Genomic DNA, 22379 nt, shown 5'->3' on the forward strand with positions numbered 1-22379 from the left:
ACAGATTTCTATGGAGCATCTATGGGGCCATAATGAACGGTGCAGAGAATTCTATATGGCACAGCTTTCTATGGAGCATCTATGGGGCCATAATGAATGGTGCAGAGTAGGGTTGAGCGAAACGGGTCGTTCATTTTCAAAAGTCGCCGACTTTTGGCAAAGTCGGGTTTCATGAAACCCGATCCGACCCCTGTGCGGGGTCGGCCATGCGGTACGCGACTTTCGCGCCAAAGTCACGTTTCAATGACGCGAAAAGCGCCATTTCTCAGCCAATGAAGGTAAACGCAGAGTGTGGGCAGCGTGATGACATAGGTCCTGGTCCCCACCATCTTAGAGAAGGGCATTGCAGTGATTGGCTTGCTGTCCGCGGCGTCACAGGGGCTATAAAGGGGCGTTCCCGCCGACCGCCATGTTACTGCTGCTGATCTGAGCTTAGGGAGAGGTTGCTGCCGCATCGTCAGAAGCAGGGATAGCGTTAGGCAGGGTCCATTAACCACCAAACCGCTTGTGCTGTAGCGATTTCCACTGCCCAACACCAGTGTGCAGGGATAGTGGAAGCTACATTTTTTTTTTTTTTCCTCAGCGCTGTAGCTCATTGGGCTGCCCTAGAAGGCTCCCTGATAGCTGCATTGCTGTGTGTACGCCGCTGTGCAAACCAACTGCTTTTTTCAAAGCACAAATCCTCTTGTTCCTTCCTTTCTGCACAGCTATCTTGTTTGTTTGTCCACACTTTTTATTTAATTTGTGCATCAGTCCACTCCTTATTGCTGCCTGCCATACCTGGCTGAGATTACTGCAGGGAGATAGTAATTGAAGGACAGTTCCTTTTTTTTTTTTTTTTTTTTTTTTTGTGGGAGATTAAGATTGGCATTTCTGCTAGAGTGCCATCCCTGTCTGTGTCATCTCTCACTCAGTGGGCCATAGAAAGCCTATTTATTTTTTTGCTTGATTTGGGTTCTAAAATCTACCTGAAAAAATCACTACATCAATCAGTGGGAGAAAAATATTGGCCTCAGGGCTTGTGTGCCACTCCTTACTCCTGTGTGTGCCATCTCTCACTCAGTGGGCCATAGAAAGCCTATTTATTTTTTTGCTTGATTTGGGTTCCAAAATCTACCTGAAAAAATCACAACATCAATCAGTGGGAGAAAAATATTGGCCTCAGGGCTTGTGTGCCACTCCTGACTCCTGTGTGTGCCATCTCTCACTCAGTGGGCCATAGAAAGCCTATTAATTTTTTTGCTTGATTTGGGTTCTAAATTCTACCTGAAAAAATCAATAAATCAATCAGTGGGAGATTAATATTGGCCTTTGGGCTTGTGTGCCAGTCCTAAGCATGCCATCTCTCTCTCTCTCTCAGATAGTGGGCCATAGAAAGCCTATTTATTATTTTTTTTATTGGGTTTATAAATTTTCCCTGGAAAAAAAAAAATAAAGTGGGAGATTAATATTGGCCTCTGGGCTTGTGTGCCAGTCCTGAGCGTGCCATTTCTCTCACAAATAGTGGGCCATAGAAAGCCTATTTATTTTTTGGGTTGATTTGGGTTCTAAATTCTATCTGAAAAAATCAATAAATCAATCAGTGGGAGATAAATATTGGCCTCTGGGCTTGTGTGCCACTCCTGACTCCTGTGTGCGTCATCTCTCACTCAGTGGGCCCTAGAAAGCCTATTTTTTGTTTTATTTGTTTTCTAAATTCTCCCTGAAAAAATCATTTTATTTTATTTGGTTTCTAAATTATTCCTGAAAAAATCATTTTTTTTGTATTTTTTTTTTCTAAAGTCTCACTGAAAAAAAAAAAAAAAATCAAATCAGTGGGAGATTAATATTGCCCTTTCTGCTTGTGTGCCAGTCTTGACTCCTGGGTGTGCCATCTCTCTCTCTTTCTCCAATTGTGGGCCATAGAAAGCCTATTTATTTTTTTGCTTGATTTGGGATCCAAAATCTACCTGAAAAAATCACTAAATCAATCAGTGGGAGATAAATATTGGCCTCTGGGCTTGTGTGCCACTCCTGACTCCTGTGTGCGTCATCTCTCACTCAGTGGGCCCTAGAAAGCCTATTTTTTGTTTTATTTGTTTTCTAAATTCTCCCTGAAAAAATCATTTTATTTTATTTGGTTTCTAAATTATTCCTGAAAAAATCATTTTTTTTGTATTTTTTTTTCTAAAGTCTCCCTGAAAAAAAAAAAAAAAAATCAAATCAGTGGGAGATTAATATTGCCCTTTCTGCTTGTGTGCCAGTCTTGACTCCTGGGTGTGCCATCTCTCTCTCTCCAATTGTGGGCCATAGAAAGCCTATTAATTTTTTTGCTTGATTTGGGTTCCAAAATCTACCAGAAAAAATCACTAAATCAATCAGTGGGAGATAAATATTGGCCTCTGGGCTTGTGTGCCACTCCTGACTCCTGTGTGCGTCCTCTCTCACTCAGTGGGCCCTACAAAGCCTATTTTTTTTTTATTTGTTTTCTAAATTCTCCCTGAAACAATCATTTTATTTTATTTTGTTTCTAAATTCTTCCTGAAAAATTCATTTTTTTGTATTTTTTTTTCTAAAGTCTCCCTGAAAAAAAAAAAAAAATCAAATCAGTGGGAGATTAATATTGCCCTTTCTGCTTGTGTGCCAGTCTTGACTCCTGGGTGTGCCATCTCTCTCTCTCTCTCCAATTGTGGGCCATAGAAAGCCTATTTATTTTTTTGCTTGATTTGGGTTCCAAAATCTACCTGAAAAAATCACTAAATCAATCAGTGGGAGATAAATATTGGCCTCTGGGCTTGTGTGCCACTCCTGTGTGCGCCCTCTCTCACTCAGTGGGCCATAGAAAGCCTATTTTTTTTTATTTGTTTTCTAAATTCTCCCTGAAACAATCATTTCATTTTATTTGGTTTAAAAATTCTTCCTTAAAAAATCATTTTTTTTAATTTTTTTTTTCTAACGTCTCCCTGTTAAAAAAAAAAAAATCAGTGGGAGATTAATATTTACATTTGCGCTTCAGTGACAGTCCTGCGTGTGTGGCATCTCTCTCATTTGTTGCCACCAACAACAGAGTGTGTAACATTGTGCCTGATTTTCGTTGTGGTCTCACCCACCTGTAAAGGGGTAGCTAAATCATACTGAAGTTATAGCTCACCGTGTAAGTTGTGTGACAGCAACAAATACCGTTAGTTTGGTAACGTTTTTAAAACAATGAGGAAGTCTGGTGGAAGAGGTCGTGGCCGGGGGCGTTCATTGTCAGCTGGTAATGAGGGTAGTGGTAGTGGTGGAGCATCAGGTGGTCGTGGGAAAAAAAATATTGCACCTAAGTCTGGAGCTGTGGAGCCAGGTTCGTCGTCTGGCTACACAAGGCCTCGAACGCTCCCTTTTCTGGGAGTAGGAAAACCGCTTTTAAAGCCGGAGCAGCAAGAGCAAGTTTTGGCTTATCTTGCTGACTCAGCCTCTAGCTCTTTTGCCTCCTCTCGTGAAACTGGTAAAAGTAAAAGCAGCGCGTCGTTAGTGGATGTTCACGGTCAGGGACAAGTCGCTTCCTTGTCCTCTTCAGCAAAAACAACAACAGAGAAGAATGCAGCAGGCGTCACAACGGGTTACTCCATGGAGCTCTTTACACATACCGTCCCTGGCTTAGAAAGTGAAGCAGTTAACAGTCCATGCCCATTACAAGTTGAATCTGACATGGAGTGCACTGATGCACAGCCACAGCCAGACTACTATGCTGGTCCTTTGACTCAGACCACAACATTGCCCTCGCAGGGTGCTGATCAAGAATCAGACCCTGATGAGACTATGTTGCCCCATCACGAACGCTATACCACCGACCGACACGGTGACACAGACAAAGTTGCACACGAGCTACAAGAAGAGGTAATAGATGACCCAGTTCTTGACCCCGATTGGCAGCCATTGGGGGAACAGGGTGCAGGCGGCAGCAGTTCTGAAGCGGAGGAGGAGGGGCCACAGCAGGCATCAACATCGCAACAGGTTCCATCTGCCGGGCCCGTATCTTGCCCAAAACGCGTGGCAAAGTCAAAACCTGTTGGAGGACAGCATGGCCATCCGGTTAAAGCTCAGTCTGCAATGCCTGAAAAGGTATCCGATGCTAGAAAGAGTGCAGTCTGGCATTTTTTTAAACAACATCCAATTGATCAGCGCAAAGTCATCTGTCAAAAATGTTCAACTACCTTAAGCAGAGGGCAGAATCTGAAAAGTCTCAATACAAGTTGCATGCATAGACATTTAACCACCATGCATTTGCAAGCTTGGACTAACTACCAAACGTCCCTTAAGGTTGTAGCACCCTCGGCCAATGAAGCTAGTCATCAACGCAACATCCCTTCCGGCAGTGTAGGGCCACCATTTTCTGCACCACCTGCAGTATCTGTGCAGGTTTCTTTGCCAGGCCAAAGCAGTCAGGGTTAGGGAATCACCAGTTTCGTAGTAGGAAACACTGCATCTAGGGCACCGGCGGCAACAATACCATCTCCCACCGTCTCTCAGTCTGCCATGTCCACCGACACCCCCGCTAGTTCCACGATCTCCAGCTCTCCAGTCCAGCTCACCCTACATGAGACTATGGTTAGAAAAAGGAAGTACTTAGCCTCGCATCCGCGTACACAGGGTTTGAACGCCCACATAGCTAGACTAATCTCGTTAGAGATGATGCCCTACCGGTTAGTTGAAAGCGAAGCTTTCAAAGCCCTGATGGACTACGCTGTACCACGCTACGAGCTACCCAGTCGACACTTTTTTTCCAGAAAAGCCATCCCAGCCCTCCACCAGCATGTTAAAGAGCGCATCGTCCATGCACTCAGGCAATCTGTGAGCACAAAGGTGCACCTGACAACAGATGCATGGACCAGTAGGCATGGCCAGGGACGTTACATGTCCATCACGGCACACTGGGTAAATGTGGTGGATGCAGGGTCCACAGGGGACAGCAAGTTTGGGAAAGTTCTGCCTAGCCCACGGTCTAGGAAACAGTTGGCTGTAGCCGTTCACACCCCCTCCTCCTCCTCCTCGTCCTCCTGCAGAAGCGAGACCTCGTTCACAGACCGCAGTCGCACAACCACTCCATCCGCAGCTGCCACTGTTGCACACCAGGTCTCCTATTATGGGGCAGCTACTGGCAAACGTCAGCAGGCTGTATTGGCTATGAAGTGTTTGGGCGACAACAGACACACCGCTGAAGTTCTGTCCGAGTTCTTGCAGAAAGAAACGCAGTCGTGGCTGGGCACTGTAGATCTTGGGGCAGGCAAGGTAGTGAGTGATAACGGAAGGAATTTCATGGCTGCCATCTCCCTTTCCCAACTGAAACACATTCCTTGCCTGGCTCACACCTTAAACATGGTGGTGCAGTGCTTCCTGAAAAGTTATCCGGGGTTATCCGACCTGCTCCTCAAAGTGCGTGGACTTTGCTCACATATCCGCCGTTCGCCCGTACACTCCAGCCGTATGCAGACCTATCAGCGTTCTTTGAACCTTCCCCAGCATCGCCTAATCATAGACGTTGCAACAAGGTGGAACTCAACACTGCACATGCTTCAGAGACTGTGTGAACAGAGGCGGGCTGTTATGTTTTTGTGGGAGGATACACATACACGGGCAGGCAGTAGGATGGCAGACATGGAGTTGTCAGGTGTGCAGTGGTCGAAGATTCAAGACATGTGTCAAGTCCTTCAGTGTTTTGAGGAATGCACACGGCTGGTTAGTGCAGACAACGCCATAATAAGCATGAGCATCCCCCTAATGCGTCTGCTGATGCAAAGTTTGACGCACATAAAGGATCAGGCGTCTGCAGCTGAGGAAGAGGAAAGCCTTGATGACAGTCAGCCATTGTCTGGCCAGGGCAGTGTACAGGACGAGGTAGCGGGCGAACAGGAGGAGGAGGATGATGGGGATGATTATATTTTTAATGAGGAAGCTTTTCCGGGGCCAATGGAAATTGTTGGCGCGGCAAGGCCGGGTTGTGGTTTTTGGAGGGACACAAGTGACGTGGATTTGCCTGAAACTGCCCCTCAACCAAGCACAACCACAGATTTGAGAACTGGAACTTTGGGCCACATGGCGGATTATGCCTTACGTATCCTCAAAAGGGACACACGCATAACAAAAATGATGAACGATGACGATTACTGGTTGGCCTGCCTCCTTGATCCTCGCTATAAAGGCAAATTGCAAAATATAATGCCACATGAGAACTTGGAACTAATATTAGCAACCAAAGAATCAACTCTTATTGACCGTTTGCTTCTGGCATTCCCTGCACACAGCGCCCGTGATCGTTCTAACACGAGCTGCAGGGGCCAGCAGACCAGAGGTGTTAGAGGGGCAGAAATCAGAAGTGGCGTTGGCCAGAGGGGTTTTCTGACCAGGTTGTGGAGTGATTTTGCTATGACCGCAGACAGGACAGGTACTGCAGCATCAATTCAAAGTGACAGGAGACAACATTTGTCCAGTATGGTTACTAACTATTTTTCATCCCTTATCGACGTTCTCCCTCAACCGTCATTCCCATTTGATTACTGGGCATTAGTGTTGAGCATTCCGATACCGCAAGTATCGGGTATCGGCCGATATTTGCGGTATCGGAATTCCGATACTGAATTCCGATACTTCCCGCGTATCGGATACCGGAATCGGAAGTTCCCAGAATTCAAATTGAACGCAGCAGCCAATGAGGAATGAATGAAAGTGTGGGCACATCCTGTTTAGCATGGTGGGCATGTAAGTACTGGCAAGGCTGGGATTGGCTGCTGAAATGATGTCACTCTGCACTATAAAAAAGCGCTGCCGCCATTTTGCGCTCACTCTGCTGTGATTTCAGTTAGGGACAGGACGCTGTGTTCTAACTGAGGGCCAGTTGAGCTTGCTAATTGCTTTATTTTCCTTTCCAAAGGCTAATTTAGCAAAACGCTGTGTGTTCTTCACTGTTCACCTTGCTCTTGCCTTGCAGCGCTGTTTTAACAGCGTTCTGCAAGGTCTCTGTGTGTGTGTGTGTGTGCAGCTCACTCTGTAGTCTGTGTGCAGCCATATACCCGGTTGTATTCAGCTCAGGGGGGGTTCACACTGCCTCACACAGTTGTTCTTTTTTGCTCTTAGTGCAGCCTGCTGCACATTTTTTCTCAAATTTCCTATTAGTGTTTTTCCACCAGTCTCCAGCTCTATTGTGGAAAAACACTACATAGGATAACCTAGAGGGGGGTTTTTGGGCCTTGCAGCGCCGTTTACGGCTGTCTGCACGGTCTCCGTGTGAGCCCAGCTCGCCCTGTAGTCTGTGTGCAGCCATAGCCGGTTGGATTCAGCTCAGGGTTCGTTACTGGCTCATACCTTGAGAAAAATTTTCCTTTTTTTCAAATAGTGCAGCCTGTTTAAAATTTGAAAAAAAAAATTCCTATTAGTGTCTTTCCACTCGTATCCAGCTAAATAGTGGAAAAACACTATATAGGATAACCTAGAGGAGGGTTTTTTGGCCTTGCAGCGCCGTTTACGGCTGTCTGCACGGTCTCCGTGTGAGCCCAGCTCGCCCTGTAGTCTGTGTGCAGCTATAGCCGGTTGGATTCAGCTCAGGGTTCGTTACTGGCTCATACCTTGCGAAAAATTTTCCTTTTTTTTCAAATAGTGCAGCCTGTTTAAAATTTGACAAAAAAAATCCTATAAGTGTCTTTCCACTCGTATCCAGCTAAATAGTGGAAAAACACTATATAGGATAATAATAAAGTCAAAAGTGGTGCACTCTTTAATTAATGCGGTGCTCGAAGGAAAAAAATCGTATATGAAAGAAGCAACCTTCGGCACTCAACAAGTCCACACAGAATTGATTCTCATTCAAAAAATTGTTTATTCATAATCAGCCAGCTGGAAGACAGACATCAAAATTCCAACGTTTCGGCATGCAATGCCTTTATCAAGGTAGTCTGCAAGCGCTCAGCGTGCTACAAATAGAATAAATGATAACTGGGAACACGAAAGATCCAAAAATATCGTATGCCTAAGCTAAGGCGTAATGTGATAGATCCAAAACTAAAGCCGGATATTAGATAAGGAAGGTCCAGGATTAAGTGACCACTAGCCTATAATGGGTGAAATGCCGGCGTGCGTCCTGTGGCAACTGGGCAGGTTATATAGGATAACCTAGAGGAGGGTTTTTTGGCCTTGCAGCGCCGTTTACGGCTGTCTGCACGGTCTCCGTGTGAGCCCAGCTCGCCCTGTAGTCTGTGTGCAGCCATAGCCGGTTGGATTCAGCTCAGGGTTCGTTACTGGCTCATACCTTGAGAAAAATTTTCCTTTTTTTCAAATAGTGCAGCCTGTTTAAAATTTGAAAAAAAAAAAATTCCTATTAGTGTCTTTCCACCAGTCTCCAGCTCAATTGTGGAAAAACACTACATAGGATAACCTAGAGGGTTTTTTGGGGGCCTTGCAGCGCCGTTTACGGCTGTCTGCACGGTCTCTGTGTGAGCGCAGCTCGCCCTGTAGTCTGTGTGCAGCCATAGCCGGTTGGATTCAGCTCAGGGTGCGTTACTGCCTCATACCTTGAAAAACAATTTCCTTTTTTTCAAATAGTGCAGCCAGTTTAAAATTTGAAAAAAAAAATTTCTATTAGTGTCTTTCCACTTGTATCCAGCTAAATAGTGGAAAAACACTATATAGGATAACCTAGAGGAGGGTTTTTTGGCCTTGCCGCGCCGTTTACGGCTGTCTGCACGGTCTCCGTGTGATTTAAACTAGCTCTGTAGCCCGATCTGCACCAAAAAAAAAGTTAAGTTCACCAAACACAACTTAACACTTGTGTAGGCCACATTTGAAAAATAATAAAGTTTAGTCCACAATTTACAACATTAGTGTTTCTTACACCTGTTAGGAGGAGCATTACAGGAATAAGCACACTAAGGCCTTAGTACTTTTCTGCTTATCTTTATCTGTCAACCAAGATGAAGAGGGCAGGGAGTAAGGCACGTGGGCGTGGGCGCGGAGCAGGGAGAGGAGCAGGGAGAGGACGTGGTGATTCTGTGCCTGCTGCGGGCGCCGGTGACTCGTCGTCACTCAGTTTCAGCAGGGAACAGTCCTTCATGCGCAGCTTTGTCGGAGAGCGCCGTGCACCGCTGCTGCGTGAAGACCAAATTGAAGCCGTTGTCGGGTGGATGGCAGCTAACGCCTCGGCATCGACTTCAGTTAGTGCCACATCCTCTCAGGCACAGAGCACTGGAGAGCAGCCATCTGTCTCTTCACCACCTGCCAAATTGGCCAGGCAGTCAGAGAGCCCAGGACAGGAGCCGTCTCTACTTCTGTTCTCTGAATCTCTTGGCTTGGAAACAGGGGGCCAGCCAAGCAGCATTGGAGAAATGGAAGAAGAGGCAGTGTGCAGTGATGCCCAACACCTTTTTCTCTCTGACTCTGAAGAGGCAGGTGGGCCAGTGCCTCCGGTGACCACAGCGCAGTACGCATCTGATGATGAAACTCAGGTGCCGCTTTCTCGTGCGTACTGTGCTGCTGAGACTACCCAGGAGGAGCAGTTGGTGGCAGACGGTAGTGGAGATGATGAGGTCCTTGACCCATCGTGGCGTGAGGAACAGGAAGGTGGTGGGAGCAGCTCAGAGGAAGAGCTTCCTCTTACGGGCCAAAGAGGGAGAGGGAGGGGGAAGACTGCGGAGCCTGTAGCCTCCACTTTGGCACCCGTTAGGAGCCTGTCTCTTTCCAAAGCCAAAAAGGGCGCTCCCAAGACTCGCAGTGCCTGGTCCTTTTTTGACACAGTTGCAGATGACATTTGTTTTGTCAAATGCAAGCTGTGTCATCATAAAGTAAAAAGAGGGAAAAATGTCAGCAACCTCAATACCACAAATATGTGGAAACATGTGCGGACCAGGCACGCGGTGGAGTTACAGAAACACACTGAAGATGTAGGCCAACCAACAGCGGCAGCTACCACCTCTTCAGCTCGTGTTGCCTCTTCCTCCAGCTCACGCACAGCTGGTTTGGCTTCCTCCCAGAGACCTTGTGTAATTCCACCCACAGCACCACCTTCCCAGTCATCCTCACACTCCCAGTCTACTCTACAGCCATCGGTAGTACAGGCATGGGAGAAAAGGCGGGCATTCTCGGCCAACCACCCCCGAGCACAGGCTCTGAATGCAGGCATTGCCAAACTGTTGTCCCTGGAAATGCTCTCGTTCAGGCTGGTGGAGACTGACAGCTTCCGTGACTTGATGGCATTGGCAGTCCCACAGTACAAGGTGCCCAGCCGCTTTTACTTCAGCAGGCAGGCTGTCCCTGCCCTGCACAGGCATGTTGAGGCAAACATAAAACATGCGCTACTGAACGCCGTCAGTAGCAAGGTCCACCTCACCACCGATGCGTGGACCAGTCAGCATGGACAGGGGCGATATGTTTCCCTCACTGCCCATTGGGTTAATGTTGTTGAGCCAGGTACAGATCGTGCGAGTGGCGCAGGACGTGTCCTGCCCACTCCAAGGATTGCAGGAATCCAGTCTGTACGCATCGACTCCTCCTCTTACACCAGTTCCTCTGATTCCTCTCTGCAGGATCCGTCACAGTCCACCCCCACATGGACCCGTGAACGTTTACCTATGACCGACATGAGCACAGCCGTGGCCAAACGTCAGCAGGCCGTCTTGAAACTAGTTTCATTGGGGCATCGAAGCCACACAGCGCAGGAGCTCTGGAATGCCATAAAGCAGGAGAGCGATGTGTGGTTACTGCCAGCGAATCTCCAGCCAGGCATGGTAGTGTGTGACAATGGCCGAAATCTGGTGGCAGCTTTGGCCCTTGGCAACCTCACTCACATCCCATGTCTGGCACATGTGCTCAATTTGGTTGTGCAGAGTTTTCTGAGGGACTATCCGGATCTTGATGCCCTGCTGCACAACGTCCGCCTAGAGTGTGCTCACTTGCGGCGTTCCAGCTTGGCCAGATCCCGCATTGCTGCTCTGCAGCGCCGATTCCGCCTTCCGGAACACCGCATCATATGTGACCTACCTACCCGGTGGAATTCCACGTTACATATGTTGGAGCGGTTGTGTGAGCAGCAGCAAGCAGTTATGGAGTACCAGCTGCATCAGGCGCAAAGAAGTCGCAGTCAGCGCCGATCAGACTTCACAACCACAGAGTGGGCCACTATGAAGGACGTCTGCCAGGTTTTGCGTCCTTTTGATTATTCCACGCGGATGGCAAGTGCAGATGATGCACTAGTCAGCATGACTGTCCCCCTTATCTGCCTGCTTCAGCAAACTTTGCAAGGGTTAAGGGATGATGTGGTGGAAGAGGTGGAGGATGAGGAGTCACCTTTTCCATCAGCTTCTGGAGAGTCAGCGCCACGTGGTTCCTCACAAAGGGGTACGCAGGGGCCAATTTGTGAGGAGGATGAGGAGGAGTCAATGGAGGAGGAAGAGCTCCGTCCAGAGGAGGGAGCGACACAATTGTCCAGTGGTCAGTGTGTACAGCGAGGGTGGGGTGATGACGAGCGGGCAGAGATCATGTCTCAAGCAGGGGACAGCGTTTCTGGGCCAGTTGGCACTCTGCAGCACATGGTGGATTTTATGCTGCAGTGCCTGAGAAACGACCGCCGCATCGACCACATTCTCAACATGCCTGATTATTGGGTGTTCACCCTCCTCGATCCTCGCTACCGGGACAACGTCCAAAACCTCATCCCTGCGTTGACCCGGGAGCGTAAATTGCGGGAGTACCACGACACACTGGTGAATTCCATCATCTTCTCCTGTCCAACTGAGAGGAGTGCTGCTAGTGCTTTACAAAGCAGCTCAGTGCGTCGAGGCAGTGGGGGAGGCTCTGCCCAAAGAGGGAGCAGAAGCAGTGCCTCTGCCCAAGGCAAGCCCAGTATGGCACAACTCTGGCACACTTTTGTGTGCCCGCCCCAAATGTCTACACCATCACCGGCGGCTCCAGTCAGCAGGAGGCAACGGTTCCGTCAGATGGTGACAGACTACATGGCTTGCCCTCTTACTGTACTCCCAGACGGCTCTTCCCCATTCAAGTTTTGGGTCTCTAAGCTGGATACATGGCCAGAGCTAAGCCAGTATGCATTGGAGGTGCTGGCTTGCCCTGCGGCTAGTGTCTTATCGGAACGTGTCTTTAGTGCCGCAGGTGGTGTACTAACAGACCGTCGCATGCGACTATCCTCCGATAACGTTGACCGGCTTACTTTCCTGAAAATGAACCAGGCCTGGATCTCGCAGGAATTTGCCACTCCTCTGCCTGATTAAGTAATTGGGTGTCATCCAGGTCTCCTGCTGTGTTCATCTTTCTACCACCTGAACTGCTATTCCTGGGCTCCAACACCGCCAGTTGCGGCTCAGAAGTGCAGGCTGCACAGTAAAAACATACGACCCAGTGTTATTGGGTTTCAGTAACGTCAGCTGATCCCCAGCTGTGTAGCCGGCAATGTGTCCTGCGACCGCCACGCTGGCACAACAACCTAAATGTAAGGGAACCTGTCCCCCCCCCCCCCCCCGTCGTTTGTTACTGAAAGAGCCATCTTGTGCAGCAGTAATGCTGCACACGGAAAAGGTAGCTTTTTTTTTTTAGCTCTTTGCACACGCAGAACTTAACACTTATAAAATGTGTTCACTGATACCGTTATACCGTCCCGGAGCTGGGACTTTCCTTCGTAATGTGACGCAGCACAGCCGTCATTCCTACCCCCTTGGTGCCATGCGCTGCCTCCTCAGCGTTGTTTTAAGCTGTCACGGAGCCTGCGCTGTTCTGTTATCCCTTGGGCATGCCCTATTTGCGCTGCCTGTCTTCTGACATAATTTGGTGTCAGGCTGGCTGCGCCTGTGCGGCCGCGGTGCCCGAGATCCCGCCTCGCAGTGTCTTCTGATTGAGTCACACTGCAGGCCTGGGATCCATGGGCATGCGCAGTGCATATCTTCCCCTCGGGCTCTCGCTCATTTCCCTCCGCCTTCTTTAGACTGTGCGCCGTCAGCTGATCCCTAGCATGCCACGGCCGTGACACCGCACAGTCTGAAGAAGAGGGAAGGAGGGGAGTGAGAGTCGAGGTTATGCACTGTGCATGCCCATGGTTCCAAGGCCCGCAGTGGGATTACGTTAGATGAGACTGCGAGGTGGGATCTGGAGCAGCGTGGACGCACAGGCACTGACAGCCTGACACCAAATTATGTCAGAAGACAGGCAGCGCTAATTGGGCATGGCCAAGGGCTAACAGAACAGCGCAGGCTCCGTGACAGCTTAAAACAACGCTGAGGAGGCAGCGCACGGCATCAAGGGGATAGGAATGACAGCTGTGCTGTGTCCCATTACGAAGGAAATTCGCACCTCCGGAACGGTTTAACGGTATAAAGGGACACATTTTTAGTGTTTACTTCGGTGTTTGCAAGGAGCATAATTAAAAGAGCAACCTTTTCCTTTTGCATCCTTAGTGCTGCACAGCATGGCTCTTTCAGCTACAAACGTCTTGGGGGGGGGTTAAAGGTTTCCTTTCAACTTGCTCCAATCAGGCTTCGGCCTACACTCTGTTCCTCTGCTCCTCCTGCTGTCCCTGGGCTCTAACACCGCCAGTTGGTGCCTGGAAGTGCTGTGTGCACAGTCAACAGTCGCTCCTCTGTTATTGGGGTTCAGTAACGTCAGCTGATCCCCAGCTGTGTGTGCGGCAATACCTCCAATCTGCTCCTCCTGCTGTCCCTGGGCTCTAACACCGCCAGTTGGTGCCTGGAAGTGCTGTGTGCACAGTCAACAGTCGCTCCTCTGTTATTGGGGTTCAGTAACGTCAGCTGATCCCCAGCTGTGTGTGCGGCAATACCTCCAATCTGCTCCTCCTGCTGTCCCTGGGCTCTAACACCGCCAGTTGGTGCCTGGAAGTGCTGTGTGCACAGTCAACAGTCGCTCCTCTGTTATTGGGGTTCAGTAACGTCAGCTGATCCCCAGCTGTGTATCCGGCAACGTGTCATGCGACCGCCACGCTGGCACAACTAAAATGTAAGGGGACCTGTCCCCCCCCCCCCCTAGGCGTTTGTTACTGAAAGAGCCACCATGTGCAGCACTAATACTGCACAAGGGAAAGGTCGCTCTTGAAATTATGCTCCTTGCAAACGCTGAACTACACACTCATGTAATGTGTCCCCTCACACCGTCCAACCGTCCCGGAGGTGGGACTTTCCTTTGTAATGTGACGCAGCACAGCCGTCATTGCTACCCCCTTGGCACCGTGCGCTGCCTCCTTAGCGTTGTTTGATTCCGTCATGGACCCTGCGCTGTTATGTTATCCCTTGGCCATGCACAGTTTGCGCTGCCCGTCCTCTGACATCATTTGTTGTCGTCCTGGCTGCGCCTGTGCGTCCACGCTGCCCGAAATCACACCTCGCAGTGTCGTCTAATGTGATCCCACAGTGGGACTGGTATCCATGGCCATGCGCAGTGCATATACTAGCCTCTCACTCCCCTTCTTCACGCTTCTTCAGACTAGGCGGCGTCAGCTGATCCCTAATAGCATGCCACGGCCGTGACGCCGCACAGTCTGAAGAAGCAGGAAGGAGGTGAGTGAGAGGCGATGATATGCACTGCGCATGCCCATGGATCCCTGGCCCGCAGTGGGACTACATTAGATGACACTGCAAGGTTGGATCTCGGGCAGCTTGGACGCACAGGCACTGCCAGCCTGACACCTACATGATGTCAGAAGACGGGCACCGCTAACTGTGCATGGCCAAGGGATAACATTACAGCGCGGGCTCCGTGACAGAACCAAACAACGTTGAGGAGGTGGCGCCCGGCACCAAGGGGGTTGGAATGACGGCTGTGCTGTGTCACATTACAAAGGAAAGTCCCACTTCCGGGATGGTTTGACGGTGTGAGGGGACACATTATATGAGTGTGTACTTCAGCGTTTGCAAGGAGCATAGTTTTCAGAACAACCATTTTCCATGTGCAGTATTACTGCTGTACAAGATGGCTCTTTCAGCAACAAATGCCTGGGGGGGGGGGTTAAAGGTTCCCTTTCAACTTGCTCCACTGCAGGCTTCGGCCTATACTCTGCTCCTCTTTGATTCCCTGGGTTTCAACACTGTCAGTTGCCACCTGGAAGTGTTGTCTACACAGAAAAAACACTAGGTGAACATATTTACTGCACAAGGCCACGAATCCCAGCACCGCAGTGTGACTTTAGGAAAAGCCACTGTGGGTCTGGGATTTATGGCCACCGTTAACCGCACCGGCCAACATGAAATGAGGTCATGAGACGGCCTGCACTAACAGGGTATTGCCAAGCGATAACACAAGAGCGCAGTTTCCTGTACTGCAAATAACAACGGTAAGGAATCTGCGCACAGCACCTAGGTGTAAATTTGTACACCTGTGCTGCGTCTCCTTAAAAAGACTAGTAGTCACGCCTCCACTACTGTTTGACAGTATAATGGGCTAAATAGTGTACGTGTTTAATTCAGCGTGTGCAAGGAGCAAAATTAAATAGAGCAACCTTTGACTTGTGCATCATTAATGCTGTTCAAGGTGTGGCTCTTGTACCTTGCAACACCTGAGGGGGGGTTAAAGGTAACCTTTGAAATTGGTTCAACTAGGCTTCGGCCTACACTCTGCTCCTCTACTCCTCCTGCTGACCCTGGGCTCAAACACCGCTAGTTTTTGCCCGGAAATGCTAGCTGCACAGAGAAAAACACCAGCCAATGTGTTAGTGGGGTTCAGCAACGCCAGCTGTTCCCCTGCTGTGTAGTCGGCAACGTGTCCAGCACAAGCCACGCTGGCACAACAGAACAAAAGCTGCCACCAGTGCAGGCTTCGGCCTACACTTTGCTCCTCTCCTCCTCCTGCTGACCCTGGGCTCAAACAACGCCAGTTTCTGCCCGGACATGCTAGCTGCACAGAGAAAAACACCAGCCAATGTGTTAGTGGGGTTCAGCACCGCCAGCTGTTCCTCTGCTGTGTAGTCGGCATCGTGTCCAGCACAAGCCACGCTGGCACAACTGACCAAAAGCTGCCACCAGTGCAGGCTTCGGCCTACACTTTGCTCCTCTCCTCCTCCTGCTGACCCTGGGCTCAAACAACGCCAGTTTCTGCCCGGACATGCTAGCTGCACAGAGATAAAAAAAACAGCCAATGTGTTAGTGGGGTTCAGCACCGCCAGCTGTTCCCCTGCTGTGTAGCTGGCAACGTGTCCTGCAAACGCCACGTAGGCACATGAACTGAAATTGAAGGGAGCCTGCCCCCCACCCCCCCCAGGTGTTTCTATGTATAAAAGCCACCTTGTACAGCAGTACTGCTGCATTTGTACAAGGTGGCTGACTTTTTCTCCTTGCACACGTGGAACTCAACAAGTACAAAATGTGTCTCATTACAGACCATTACAATGTCCCTGAGGTGTGACTTTCCTTTTTAATGACACGCAGCACCCCCATTGTTAGCGCTGCCCGTCTCCTGACATCATTGGTTGGCTGGCTGTGCCTGTGCGTCCCCCCTGCCCGACACAACGCCCCCCGTTGTCTCATATATTTTGACTGCGAGGGTGTGATTGATGGGCACGAGCAGTGCATATGTTCCCCTGTTTTCACTCCCCTCCTTCCGCCTTCTTCTGACTGTGCGGCCTCATGGCCGCGGCATGCGATAAGGGATCAGCTGAGGCCGCCCAGTCTGAAGCAGGTGTAAGGACATGTGTGAGCGGCGAACATATTTACTGCACAAGGCCACGAATCCCAGCACCGCAGTGTGACTTTAGGAAAAGCCACTGTGGGTCTGGGATTTATGGCCATCGTTAACCGCACCGGCCAACATGAAATGAGGTCATGAGATGGCCTGCACTAACAGGGTATTGCCAAGGGATAACACAAGAGCGCAGTTTCCTGTACTGCAAATAACAACGGTAAGGAATCTGCGCACAGCACCTAGGTGTAAATTTGTACACCTGTGCTGCGTCACCTTAAAAAGACTAGTAGTCACGCCTCCACTACTGTTTGACAGTATAATGGGCTAAATAGTGTACGTGTTTAATTCAGCGTGTGCAAGGAGCAAAATTAAATAGAGCAACCTTTGACTTGTGCATCATTAATGCTGTTCAAGGTGTGGCTCTTGTACCTTGCAACACCTGAGGGGGGGGTTAAAGGTAACCTTTGAAATTGGTTCAACTAGGCTTCGGCCTACACTCTGCTCCTCTACTCCTCCTGCTGACCCTGGGCTCAAACACCGCTAGTTTCTGCCCGGAAATGCTAGCTGCACAGAGAAAAACACCAGCCAATGTGTTAGTGGGGTTCAGCACCGCCAGCTGTTCCCCCGCTGTGTAGCCGGCATCGTGTCCAGCACAAGCCACGCTGGCACAACCGACCAAAAGCTGCCACCAGTGCAGGCTTCGGCCTACACTTTGCTCCTCTCCTCCTCCTCCTGCTGACCCTGGGCTCAAACACCGCTAGTTTTTGCCCGGAACTGCTAGCTGCACAGAGAAAAACACCAGCCAATGTGTTAGTGGGGTTCAGCACCGCCAGCTGTTCCCCCGCTGTGTAGCCGGCATCGTGTCCAGCACAAGCCACGCTGGCACAACCGACCAAAAGCTGCCACCAGTGCAGGCTTCGGCCTACACTTTGCTCCTCTCCTCCTCCTCCTGCTGACCCTGGGCTCTAACACCGCTAGTTTTTGCCCGGACATGCAATCTGCACAGAGAAAAACACCAGTCAATGTGTCAGTGGGGTTCAGCAACGCCAGCTGTTCCCCTGCTGTGTAGCTTGCAACGTGACCTGCAAACGCCACGCAGGCACATGAACTGAAATTGAAGGGAGCCTGCCCCCCACCCACAGGTGTTTCTATGTATAACAGCCACCTTGTACAGCAGTACTGCTGCATTTGTACAAGGTGGCTGACTTTTTCTCCTTGCCCACGTGGAACTCAACACGTACAAAATGTGTCTCATTAGAGACCATTACAATGTCCCTGAGGTGTGACTTTCCTTTGTAATGACACGCAGCACCACCCTTGTTAGCGCTGCCCGTCTTTTTACATCATTGGTTAGCTGGCTGCGCCTGTGCATCTCCCCTGCTCGAAACAACGCCCCTCGGTGTCTTATTTTTTTGGACAGCGAGGGTGTGATTGATGGGCATGTGCAGTGCATATGTTTGCCTGTGTTCACTCATCTCCTTCCGCCTTCTTCAGACTGGGTGTCCTCATGGCCGCGGCAGGCGATAAGGGATCAGATGAGGCCGCCCAGTCTGAAGCAGGTGTAAGGACATGTGTGAGCGGCAAACATATTTAGTGCACCAGGGCACGAATCCCAGCACCGCAGTGTGATTTTTTAAAAACACACTGTGGGTCTGGGATTCATGTCCATCGCTAACCGCAACGGCCAACATGAAATGAGGTCATAAGACAGGAAGCGCTCACAGCGCATGGCCAAAGGATCACAAGAGCGCAGACTCCTGTACAGCAACTAACAACGCTCAGGAAGCTGCGCCCATGCAAAAAGGTGTTGTTTTCGACACCTGTGCTGCTTTTCTTTAAAAAGACAAGTCACGCCTCCACTACTGATTAACAGTATAATGGCCTAAATAGTCTACGTGTTGCATTCAGCTTGTGCAAGTAGAAAAATTAATAGAGCAACCTTTTACTTGTGCAGCATTAATGCTGCAGAAGGAGTGGCTCTTGTACTTTGTAACACCTGAGGGGGGGTTAAAGGTAACCTTTGAAATTGGTTCAACTAGGCTTCGGCCTACACTCTGCTCCTCTCCTCCTCCTGCTGACCCTGGGCTCTAACAACGCTAGTTTTTGCCCGGAAATGCTAGCTGCACAGAGAAAAACACCAGCCAATGTGTTAGTGGGGTTCAGCACCGCCAGCTGTTCCCCCGCTGTGTAGCCGGCATCGTGTCCAGCACAAGCCACGCTGGCACAACCGACCAAAAGCTGCCACCAGTGCAGGCTTCGGCCTACACTTTGCTCCTCTCCTCCTCCTCCTGCTGACCCTGGGCTCTAACACCGCTAGTTTTTGCCCGGACATGCAATCTGCACAGAGAAAAACACCAGTCAATGTGTCAGTGGGGTTCAGCAACGCCAGCTGTTCCCCTGCTGTGTAGCTTGCAACGTGACCTGCAAACACCACGCAGGCACATGAACTGAAATTGAAGGGAGCCTGCCCCCCACCCACAGGTGTTTCTATGTATAACAGCCACCTTGTACAGCAGTACTGCTGCATTTGTACAAGGTGGCTGACTTTTTCTCCTTGCCCACGTGGAACTCAACACGTACAAAATGTGTCTCATTAGAGACCACTACAATGTCCCTGAGGTGTGACTTTCCTTTGTAATGACACGCAGCACCACCCTTGTTAGCGCTGCCCGTCTTTTGACATCATTGGTTAGCTGGCTGCGCCTGTGCATCTCCCCTGCTCGAAACAACGCCCCACGGTGTCTTATTTTTTTGGACAGCGAGGGTGTGATTGATGGGCATGTGCAGTGGATATGTTTGCCTGTGTTCACTCATCTCCTTCCGCCTTCTTCAGACTGGGTGTCCTCATGGCCGCGGAAGGCGATAAGGGATCAGATGAGGCCGCCCAGTCTGAAGCAGGTGTAAGGACATGTGTGAGCGGCAAACATATTTAGTGCACCAGGGCACGAATCCCAGCACCGCAGTGTGATTTTTTAAAAACACACTGTGGGTCTGGGATTCATGTCCATCGCTAACCGCAACGGCCAACATGAAATGAGGTCATAAGACAGGAAGCGCTCACAGCGCATGGCCAAAGGATCACAAGAGCGCAGACTCCTGTACAGCAACTAACAACGCTCAGGAAGCTGCGCCCATGCAAAAAGGTGTTGTTTTCGACACCTGTGCTGCTTTTCTTTAAAAAGACAAGTCACGCCTCCACTACTGATTAACAGTATAATGGGCTAAATAGTCTACGTGTTGCATTCAGCTTGTGCAAGTAGAAAAATTAATAGAGCAACCTTTTACTTGTGCAGCATTAATGCTGCAGAAGGAGTGGCTCTTGTACTTTGTAACACCTGAGGGGGGGTTAAAGGTAACCTTTGAAATTGGTTCAACTAGGCTTCGGCCTACACTCTGCTCCTCTCCTCCTCCTGCTGACCCTGGGCTCTAACAACGCTAGTTTTTGCCCGGAAATGCTAGCTGCACAGAGAAAAACACCAGCCAATGTGTTAGTGGGGTTCAGCACCGCCAGCTGTTCCCCCGCTGTGTAGCCGGCATCGTGTCCAGCACAAGCCACGCTGGCACAACCGACCAAAAGCTGCCACCAGTGCAGGCTTCGGCCTACACTTTGCTCCTCTCCTCCTCCTCCTGCTGACCCTGGGCTCTAACACCGCTAGTTTTTGCCCGGACATGCAATCTGCACAGAGAAAAACACCAGTCAATGTGTCAGTGGGGTTCAGCAACGCCAGCTGTTCCCCTGCTGTGTAGCTTGCAACGTGACCTGCAAACACCACGCAGGCACATGAACTGAAATTGAAGGGAGCCTGCCCCCCACCCACAGGTGTTTCTATGTATAACAGCCACCTTGTACAGCAGTACTGCTGCATTTGTACAAGGTGGCTGACTTTTTCTCCTTGCCCACGTGGAACTCAACACGTACAAAATGTGTCTCATTAGAGACCACTACAATGTCCCTGAGGTGTGACTTTCCTTTGTAATGACACGCAGCACCACCCTTGTTAGCGCTGCCCGTCTTTTGACATCATTGGTTAGCTGGCTGCGCCTGTGCATCTCCCCTGCTCGAAACAACGCCCCACGGTGTCTTATTTTTTTGGACAGCGAGGGTGTGATTGATGGGCATGTGCAGTGGATATGTTTGCCTGTGTTCACTCATCTCCTTCCGCCTTCTTCAGACTGGGTGTCCTCATGGCCGCGGCAGGCGATAAGGGATCAGATGAGGCCGCCCAGTCTGAAGCAGGTGTAAGGACATGTGTGAGCGGCAAACATATTTAGTGCACCAGGGCACGAATCCCAGCACCGCAGTGTGATTTTTTAAAAACACACTGTGGGTCTGGGATTCATGTCCATCGCTAACCGCAACGGCCAACATGAAATGAGGTCATAAGACAGGAAGCGCTCACAGCGCATGGCCAAAGGATCACAAGAGCGCAGACTCCTGTACAGCAACTAACAACGCTCAGGAAGCTGCGCCCATGCAAAAAGGTGTTGTTTTCGACACCTGTGCTGCTTTTCTTTAAAAAGACAAGTCACGCCTCCACTACTGATTAACAGTATAATGGGCTAAATAGTCTACGGGTTGCATTCAGCTTGTGCAAGTAGAAAAATTAATAGAGCAACCTTTTACTTGTGCAGCATTAATGCTGCAGAAGGAGTGGCTCTTGTACTTTGTAACACCTGAGGGGGGGTTAAAGGTAACCTTTGAAATTGGTTCAACTAGGCTTCGGCCTACACTCTGCTCCTCTCCTCCTCCTGCTGACCCTGGGCTCTAACAACGCTAGTTTTTGCCCGGAAATGCTAGCTGCACAGAGAAAAACACCAGCCAATGTGTTAGTGGGGTTCAGCACCGCCAGCTGTTCCCCCGCTGTGTAGCCGGCATCGTGTCCAGCACAAGCCACGCTGGCACAACCGACCAAAAGCTGCCACCAGTGCAGGCTTCGGCCTACACTTTGCTCCTCTCCTCCTCCTCCTGCTGACCCTGGGCTCTAACACCGCTAGTTTTTGCCCGGACATGCAATCTGCACAGAGAAAAACACCAGTCAATGTGTCAGTGGGGTTCAGCAACGCCAGCTGTTCCCCTGCTGTGTAGCTTGCAACGTGACCTGCAAACACCACGCAGGCACATGAACTGAAATTGAAGGGAGCCTGCCCCCCACCCACAGGTGTTTCTATGTATAACAGCCACCTTGTACAGCAGTACTGCTGCATTTGTACAAGGTGGCTGACTTTTTCTCCTTGCCCACGTGGAACTCAACACGTACAAAATGTGTCTCATTAGAGACCACTACAATGTCCCTGAGGTGTGACTTTCCTTTGTAATGACACGCAGCACCACCCTTGTTAGCGCTGCCCGTCTTTTGACATCATTGGTTAGCTGGCTGCGCCTGTGCATCTCCCCTGCTCGAAACAACGCCCCACGGTGTCTTATTTTTTTGGACAGCGAGGGTGTGATTGATGGGCATGTGCAGTGGATATGTTTGCCTGTGTTCACTCATCTCCTTCCGCCTTCTTCAGACTGGGTGTCCTCATGGCCGCGGCAGGCGATAAGGGATCAGATGAGGCCGCCCAGTCTGAAGCAGGTGTAAGGACATGTGTGAGCGGCAAACATATTTAGTGCACCAGGGCACGAATCCCAGCACCGCAGTGTGATTTTTTAAAAACACACTGTGGGTCTGGGATTCATGTCCATCGCTAACCGCAACGGCCAACATGAAATGAGGTCATAAGACAGGAAGCGCTCACAGCGC

Source organism: Ranitomeya imitator, chromosome 1 (genome assembly GCF_032444005.1).
Source record: "Ranitomeya imitator isolate aRanImi1 chromosome 1, aRanImi1.pri, whole genome shotgun sequence".
NCBI classification, from domain to species: Eukaryota; Metazoa; Chordata; class Amphibia; order Anura; family Dendrobatidae; genus Ranitomeya; species Ranitomeya imitator.